The sequence below is a fragment of the Mustelus asterias genome, unplaced genomic scaffold (genome assembly GCF_964213995.1).
Source record: "Mustelus asterias unplaced genomic scaffold, sMusAst1.hap1.1 HAP1_SCAFFOLD_1273, whole genome shotgun sequence".
Taxonomy (NCBI): Eukaryota; Metazoa; Chordata; class Chondrichthyes; order Carcharhiniformes; family Triakidae; genus Mustelus; species Mustelus asterias.
In genome coordinates this window covers 1-7500 of record NW_027591218.1, presented here as the reverse complement: position 1 = coordinate 7500, position 7500 = coordinate 1, and positions in this window count along the sequence as shown.

Here is a 7500-nt window from a genome sequence, read left to right as displayed (position 1 = left end):
GTGACAGTGTGTGTGTGTGTGTGTCAGTGTGTGCTCCCGGTGACGGTGTTGCTGTGTGTTGGGGCAGTGGGGCAGTGACAGTGTGTGGGTGTGTGTCAGTGTGTGCTCCCGGTGACGGTGTTGCTGTGTGTAGGGGCAGTGGGGCAGTGACAGTGTGTGGGTGTGTGTCAGTGTGTGCTCCCGGTGACGGTGTTGCTGTGTGTAGGGGCAGTGGGGCAGTGACAGTGTGTGTGTGTGTGTGTCAGTGTGTGCTCCCGGTGACGGTGTTGCTGTGTGTTGGGGCAGTGGGGCAGTGACAGTGTGTGGGTGTGTGTCAGTGTGTGCTCCCGGTGACGGTGTTGCTGTGTGTAGGGGCAGTGGGGCAGTGACAGTGTGTGTGTGGGTGTGTGTCAGTGTGTGCTCCCGGTGACGGTGTTGCTGTGTGTAGGGGCAGTGGGGCAGTGACAGTGTGTGTGTGTGTGTGTGTGTCAGTGTGTGCTCCCGGTGACGGTGTTTGCTGTGTGTAGGGGCAGTGGGGCAGTGACAGTGTGTGTGTGTGTGTGTGTCAGTGTGTGCTCCCGGTGACGGTGTTGCTGTGTGTAGGGCAGTGGGGCAGTGACAGTGTGTGTGTGTGTGTGTGTCAGTGTGTGCTCCCGGTGACGGTGTTGCTGTGTGTAGAGGCAGTGGGGCAGTGACAGTGTGTGTGTGTGTGTGTGTCAGTGTGTGCTCCCGGTGACGGTGTTGCTGTGTGTAGGGGCAGTGGGGCAGTGACAGTGTGTGTGGGTGTGTGTCAGTGTGTGCTCCCGGTGACGGTGTTGCTGTGTGTAGGGGCAGTGGGGCAGTGACAGTGTGTGTGGGTGTGTGTCAGTGTGTGCTCCCGGTGACGGTGTTGCTGTGTGTAGGGGCAGTGGGGCAGTGACAGTGTGTGTGTGGGTGTGTGTCAGTGTGTGCTCCCGGTGACGGTGTTGCTGTGTGTAGGGGCAGTGGGGCAGTGACAGTGTGTGTGTGTGTGTGTCAGTGTGTGCTCCCGGTGACGGTGTTGCTGTGTGTAGGGGCAGTGGGGCAGTGACAGTGTGTGTGTGTGTGTCAGTGTGTGCTCCCGGTGACGGTGTTGCTGTGTGTAGGGGCAGTGGGGCAGTGACAGTGTGTGTGTGTGGGTGTGTCAGTGTGTGCTCCCGGTGACGGTGTTGCTGTGTGTAGGGGCAGTGGGGCAGTGACAGTGTGTGTGTGTGTGTGTGTCAGTGTGTGCTCCCGGTGACGGTGTTGCTGTGGTGTAGGGGCAGTGGGGCAGTGACAGTGTGTGTGTGTGTGTGTGTGTCAGTGTGTGCTCCCGGTGACGGTGTTGCTGTGTGTAGGGGGCAGTGGGGCAGTGACAGTGTGTGTGTGTGTGTGTCAGTGTGTGCTCCCGGTGACGGTGTTGCTGTGTGTAGGGGCAGTGGGGCAGTGACAGTGTGTGTGTGTGTGTGTCAGTGTGTGCTCCCGGTGACGGTGTTGCTGTGTGTAGGGGCAGTGGGGCAGTGACAGTGTGTGTGTGTGTGTCAGTGTGTGCTCCCGGTGACGGTGTTGCTGTGTGTAGGGGCAGTGGGGCAGTGACAGTGTGTGTGTGTGTGTCAGTGTGTGCTCCCGGTGACGGTGTTGCTGTGTGTAGGGGCAGTGGGGCAGTGACAGTGTGTGTGTGTGTGTGTCAGTGTGTGCTCCCGGTGACGGTGTTGCTGTGTGTAGGGGCAGTGGGGCAGTGACAGTGTGTGTGTGTGTGTGTGCCAGTGTGTGCTCCCGGTGACGGTGTTGCTGTGTGTAGGGGCAGTGGGGCAGTGACAGTGTGTGTGGGTGTGTGTGTCAGTGTGTGCTCCCGGTGACGGTGTTGCTGTGTGTAGGGGCAGTGGGGCAGTGACAGTGTGTGGTGTGTGTGTGTCAGTGTGTGCTCCCGGTGACGGTGTTGCTGTGTGTAGGGGCAGTGGGGCAGTGACAGTGTGTGTGTGTGTGTGTCAGTGTGTGCTCCCGGTGACGGTGTTGCTGTGTGTAGGGGCAGTGGGGCAGTGACAGTGTGTGTGTGGGTGTGTGTCAGTGTGTGCTCCCGGTGACGGTGTTGCTGTGTGTAGGGGCAGTGGGGCAGTGACAGTGTGTGGTGTGTGTGTGTGTCAGTGTGTGCTCCCGGTGACGGTGTTGCTGTGTGTAGGGGCAGTGGGGCAGTGACAGTGTGTGGGTGTGTGTGTCAGTGTGTGCTCCCGGTGACGGTGTTGCTGTGTGTAGGGGCAGTGGGGCAGTGACAGTGTGTGTGTGTGTGTGTCAGTGTGTGCTCCCGGTGACGGTGTTGCTGTGTGTAGGGGCAGTGGGGCAGTGACAGTGTGTGTGGTGTGTGTGTCAGTGTGTGCTCCCGGTGACGGTGTTGCTGTGTGTAGGGGCAGTGGGGCAGTGACAGTGTGTGGGTGTGTGTCAGTGTGTGCTCCCGGTGACGGTGTTGCTGTGTGTAGGGGCAGTGACAGTGTGTGTGTGTGTGTGTGTCAGTGTGTGCTCCCGGTGACGGTGTTGCTGTGTGTAGGGGCAGTGGGGCAGTGACAGTGTGTGGGTGTGTGTGTCAGTGTGTGCTCCCCGGTGACGGTGTTGCTGTGTAGGGGCAGTGGGGCAGTGACAGTGTGTGTGTGTGTGTGTGTGTCAGTGTGTGCTCCCGGTGACGGTGTTGCTGTGTGTAGGGGCAGTGGGGCAGTGACAGTGTGTGTGTGTGTGTCAGTGTGTGCTCCCGGTGACGGTGTTGCTGTGTGTAGGGGCAGTGGGGCAGTGACAGTGTGTGTGTGTGGGTGTGTGTCAGTGTGTGCTCCCGGTGACGGTGTTGCTGTGTGTAGGGGCAGTGGGGCAGTGACAGTGTGTGTGTGTGTGTGTGTCAGTGTGTGCTCCCGGTGACGGTGTTGCTGTGTGTAGGGGCAGTGACAGTGTGTGTGTGTGTGTGTGTCAGTGTGTGCTCCCGGTGACGGTGTTGCTGTGTGTAGGGGCAGTGGGGCAGTGACAGTGTGTGTGTGTGTGTCTGTGTGTGCTCCCGGTGACGGTGTTGCTGTGTGTAGGGGCAGTGGGGCAGTGACAGTGTGTGTGGGTGTGTGTCAGTGTGTGCTCCCGGTGACGGTGTTGCTGTGTGTAGGGGCAGTGGGGCAGTGACAGTGTGTGTGTGGGTGTGTGTCAGTGTGCTCTCCCGGTGACGGTGTTGCTGTGTGTAGGGGCAGTGGGGCAGTGACAGTGTGTGTGTGTGTGTGTCAGTGTGTGCTCCCGGTGACGGTGTTGCTGTGTGTAGGGGCAGTGGGGCAGTGACAGTGTGTGTGGGTGTGTGTCAGTGTGTGCTCCCGGTGACGGTGTTGCTGTGTGTAGGGGCAGTGGGGCAGTGACAGTGTGGGTGTGTGTGTGTGTCAGTGTGTGCTCCCGGTGACGGTGTTGCTGTGTGTAGGGGCAGTGGGGCAGTGACAGTGTGTGTGTGGGTGTGTGTCAGTGTGTGCTCCCGGTGACGGTGTTGCTGTGTGTAGGGGCAGTGGGGCAGTGACAGTGTGTGTGTGTGTGTGTCAGTGTGTGGCTCCCGGTGACGGTGTTGCTGTGTGTAGGGGCAGTGGGGCAGTGACAGTGTGGGTGTGTGTGTGTCAGTGTGTGCTCCCGGTGACGGTGTTGCTGTGTGTAGGGGCAGTGGGGCAGTGACAGTGTGTGTGGGTGTGTGTGTCAGTGTGTGCTCCCGGTGACGGTGTTGCTGTGTGTAGGGGCAGTGGGGCAGTGACAGTGTGTGGGTGTGTGTCAGTGTGTGCTCCCGGTGACGGTGTTGCTGTGTGTGAGGGGCAGTGGGGCAGTGACTGTGTGTGTGTGTGTGTGTCAGTGTGTGCTCCCGGTGACGGTGTTGCTGTGTGTAGGGGCTGTGGGGCAGTGACAGTGTGTGTGTGGTGTGTGTCAGTGTGTGCTCCCGGTGACGGTGTTGCTGTGTGTAGGGGCAGTGGGGCAGTGACAGTGTGTGTGTGTGTGTGTGTCAGTGTGTGCTCCCGGTGACGGTGTTGCTGTGTGTAGGGGCAGTGGGGCAGTGACAGTGTGTGTGTGTGTGTGTCAGTGTGTGCTCCCGGTGACGGTGTTGCTGTGTGTAGGGGCAGTGGGGCAGTGACAGTGTGTGTGTGTGTGTGTGTGTCAGTGTGTGCTCCCGGTGACGGTGTTGCTGTGTGTAGGGGCAGTGGGGCAGTGACAGTGTGTGTGTGGGTGTGTGTCAGTGTGTGCTCCCGGTGACGGTGTTGCTGTGTGTAGGGGCAGTGGGGCAGTGACAGTGTGTGTGTGGTGTGTGTGTGTCAGTGTGTGCTCCGGTGACGGTGTTGCTGTGTGTAGGGGCAGTGGGGCAGTGACAGTGTGTGTGTGTGTGTGTCAGTGTGTGCTCCCGGTGACGGTGTTGCTGTGTGTAGGGGCAGTGGGGCAGTGACAGTGTGTGTGTGTGTGTGTGTCAGTGTGTGCTCCCGGTGACGGTGTTGCTGTGTGTAGGGGCAGTGGGGCAGTGACAGTGTGTGTGTGTGTGTGTCAGTGTGTGCTCCCGGTGACGGTGTTGCTGTGTGTAGGGGCAGTGGGGCAGTGACAGTGTGTGTGTGTGTGTGTGTCAGTGTGTGCTCCCGGTGACGGTGTTGCTGTGTGTAGGGGCAGTGGGGCAGTGACAGTGTGTGTGGGTGTGTGTGTCAGTGTGTGCTCCCGGTGACGGTGTTGCTGTGTGTAGGGGCAGTGGGGCAGTGACAGTGTGTGTGTGTGTGTGTCAGTGTGTGCTCCCGGTGACGGTGTTGCTGTGTGTAGGGGCAGTGGGGCAGTGACAGTGTGTGTGTGTGTGTGTCAGTGTGTGCTCCCGGTGACGGTGTTGCTGTGTGTAGGGGCAGTGGGGCAGTGACAGTGTGTGTGTGTGTGTCAGTGTGTGCTCCCGGTGACGGTGTTGCTGTGTGTAGGGGCAGTGGGGCAGTGACAGTGGTGTGTGGGTGTGTGTGTCAGTGTGTGCTCCCGGTGACGGTGTTGCTGTGTGTAGGGGCAGTGGGGCAGTGACAGTGTGTGGGTGTGTGTCAGTGTGTGCTCCCGGTGACGGTGTTGGCTGTGTGTAGGGGCAGTGGGGCAGTGACAGTGTGTGTGTGTGTGTCAGTGTGTGCTCCCGGTGACGGTGTTGCTGTGTGTAGGGGCAGTGGGGCAGTGACAGTGTGTGTGGGTGTGTGTGTCAGTGTGTGCTCCCGGTGACGGTGTTGCTGTGTGTAGGGGCAGTGGGGCAGTGACAGTGTGTGTGTGTGTGTGTCAGTGTGTGCTCCCGGTGACGGTGTTGCTGTGTGTAGGGGCAGTGGCAGTGGGGCAGACAGTGTGTGTGTGTGGTGTGTCAGTGTGTGCTCCCGGTGACGGTGTTGCTGTGTGTAGGGGCAGTGGGGCAGTGACAGTGTGTGTGGTGTGTGTGTCAGTGTGTGCTCCCGGTGACGGTGTTGCTGTGTGTAGGGGCAGTGGGGCAGTGACAGTGTGTGTGGTGTGTGTGTGTCAGTGTGTGCTCCCGGTGACGGTGTTGCTGTGTGTAGGGGCAGTGGGGCAGTGACAGTGTGTGTGGGTGTGTGTCAGTGTGTGCTCCCGGTGACGGTGTTGCTGTGTGTAGGGGCAGTGGGGCAGTGACAGTGTGTGTGTGTGTGTGTCAGTGTGTGCTCCCGGTGACGGTGTTGCTGTGTGTAAGGGCCAGTGGGGCAGTGACAGTGTGTGTGTGTGTGTGTCAGTGTGTGCTCCCGGTGACGGTGTTGCTGTGTGTAGGGGCAGTGGGGCAGTGACAGTGTGTGTGTGTGTGTGTGTCAGTGTGTGCTCCCGGTGACGGTGTTGCTGTGTGTAGGGGCAGTGGGGCAGTGACAGTGTGTGTGTGTGTGTGTGTGTGTGTCAGTGTGTGCTCCCGGTGACGGTGTTGCTGTGTGTCGGGGCAGTGGGGCAGTGACAGTGTGTGTGTTTGTGTCAGTGTGTGCTCCCGGTGACGGTGTTGCTGTGTGTAGGGGCAGTGGGGCAGTGACAGTGTGTGTGTGTGTGTGTCAGTGTGTGCTCCGGTGACGGTGTTGCTGTGTGTAGGGGCAGTGGGGCAGTGACAGTGTGTGTGTGTGTGTGTGTGTCAGTGTGTGCTCCCGGATGACGGTGTTGCTGTGTGTAGGGGCAGTGGGGCAGTGACAGTGTGTGTGTGTGTGTGTCAGTGTGTGCTCCCGGTGACGGTGTTGCTGTGTGTAGGGGCAGTGGGGCAGTGACAGTGTGTGTGTGTGTGTGTCAGTGTGTGCTCCCGGTGACGGTGTTGCTGTGTGTAGGGGCAGTGGGGCAGTGACAGTGTGTGTGTGTGTGTGTGTCAGTGTGTGCTCCCGGTGACGGTGTTGCTGTGTGTAGGGGCAGTGGGGCAGTGACAGTGTGTGTGGTGTGTGTCAGTGTGTGCTCCGGTGACGGTGTTGCTGTGTGTAGGGGCAGTGGGGCAGTGACAGTGTGTGTGTGTGTGTGTGTCAGTGTGTGCTCCCGGTGACGGTGTTGCTGTGTGTAGGGCAGTGGGGCAGTGACAGTGTGTGTGGGTGTGTGTGTCAGTGTGTGCTCCCGGTGACGGTGTTGCTGTGTGTAGGGGCAGTGGGGCAGTGACAGTGTGTGGGTGTGTGTGTGTCAGTGTGTGCTCCCGGTGACGGTGTTGCTGTGTGTAGGGGCAGTGGGGCAGTGACAGTGTGTGTGTGTGTGTCAGTGTGTGCTCCCGGTGACGGTGTTGCTGTGTGTAGGGGCAGTGGGGCAGTGACAGTGTGTGTGTGTGTGTGTGTCAGTGTGTGCTCCCGGTGACGGTGTTGCTGTGTGTAGGGGCAGTGGGGCAGTGACAGTGTGTGTGGGTGTGTGTCAGTGTGTGCTCCCGGTGACGGTGTTGCTGTGTGTAGGGGCAGTGGGGCAGTGACAGTGTGTGTGTGTGTGTGTCAGTGTGTGCTCCCGGTGACGGTGTTGCTGTGTGTAGGGGCAGTGGGCAGTGACAGTGTGTGTGGGTGTGTGTCAGTGTGTGCTCCCGGTGACGGTGTTGTGGTGTGGGCAGTGGGGCAGTGACAGTGTGTGTGTGTGTGTGTCAGTGTGTGCTCCCGGTGACGGTGTTGCTGTGTGTAGGGGCAGTGGGGCAGTGACAGTGTGTGTGTGGGTGTGTGTCAGTGTGTGCTCCCGGTGACGGTGTTGCTGTGTGTAGGGGCAGTGGGGCAGTGACAGTGTGTGTGTGTGTGTGTCAGTGTGTGCTCCGGTGACGGTGTTGCTGTGTGTAGGGGCAGTGGGGCAGTGACAGTGTGTGTGTGGGTGTGGTGTCAGTGTGTGCTCCCGGTGACGGTGTTTGCTGTGTGTAGGGGCAGTGGGGCAGTGACAGTGTGTGTGTGTGTGTGTCAGTGTGTGCTCCCGGTGACGGTGTTGCTGTGTGTAGGGGCAGTGGGCAGTGACAGTGTGTGGGGTGTGTGTCAGTGGTGCTCCCGGTGACGGTGTTGCTGTGTGTAGGGGCAGTGGGGCAGTGACAGTGTGTGTGTGTGTGTCAGTGTGTGCTCC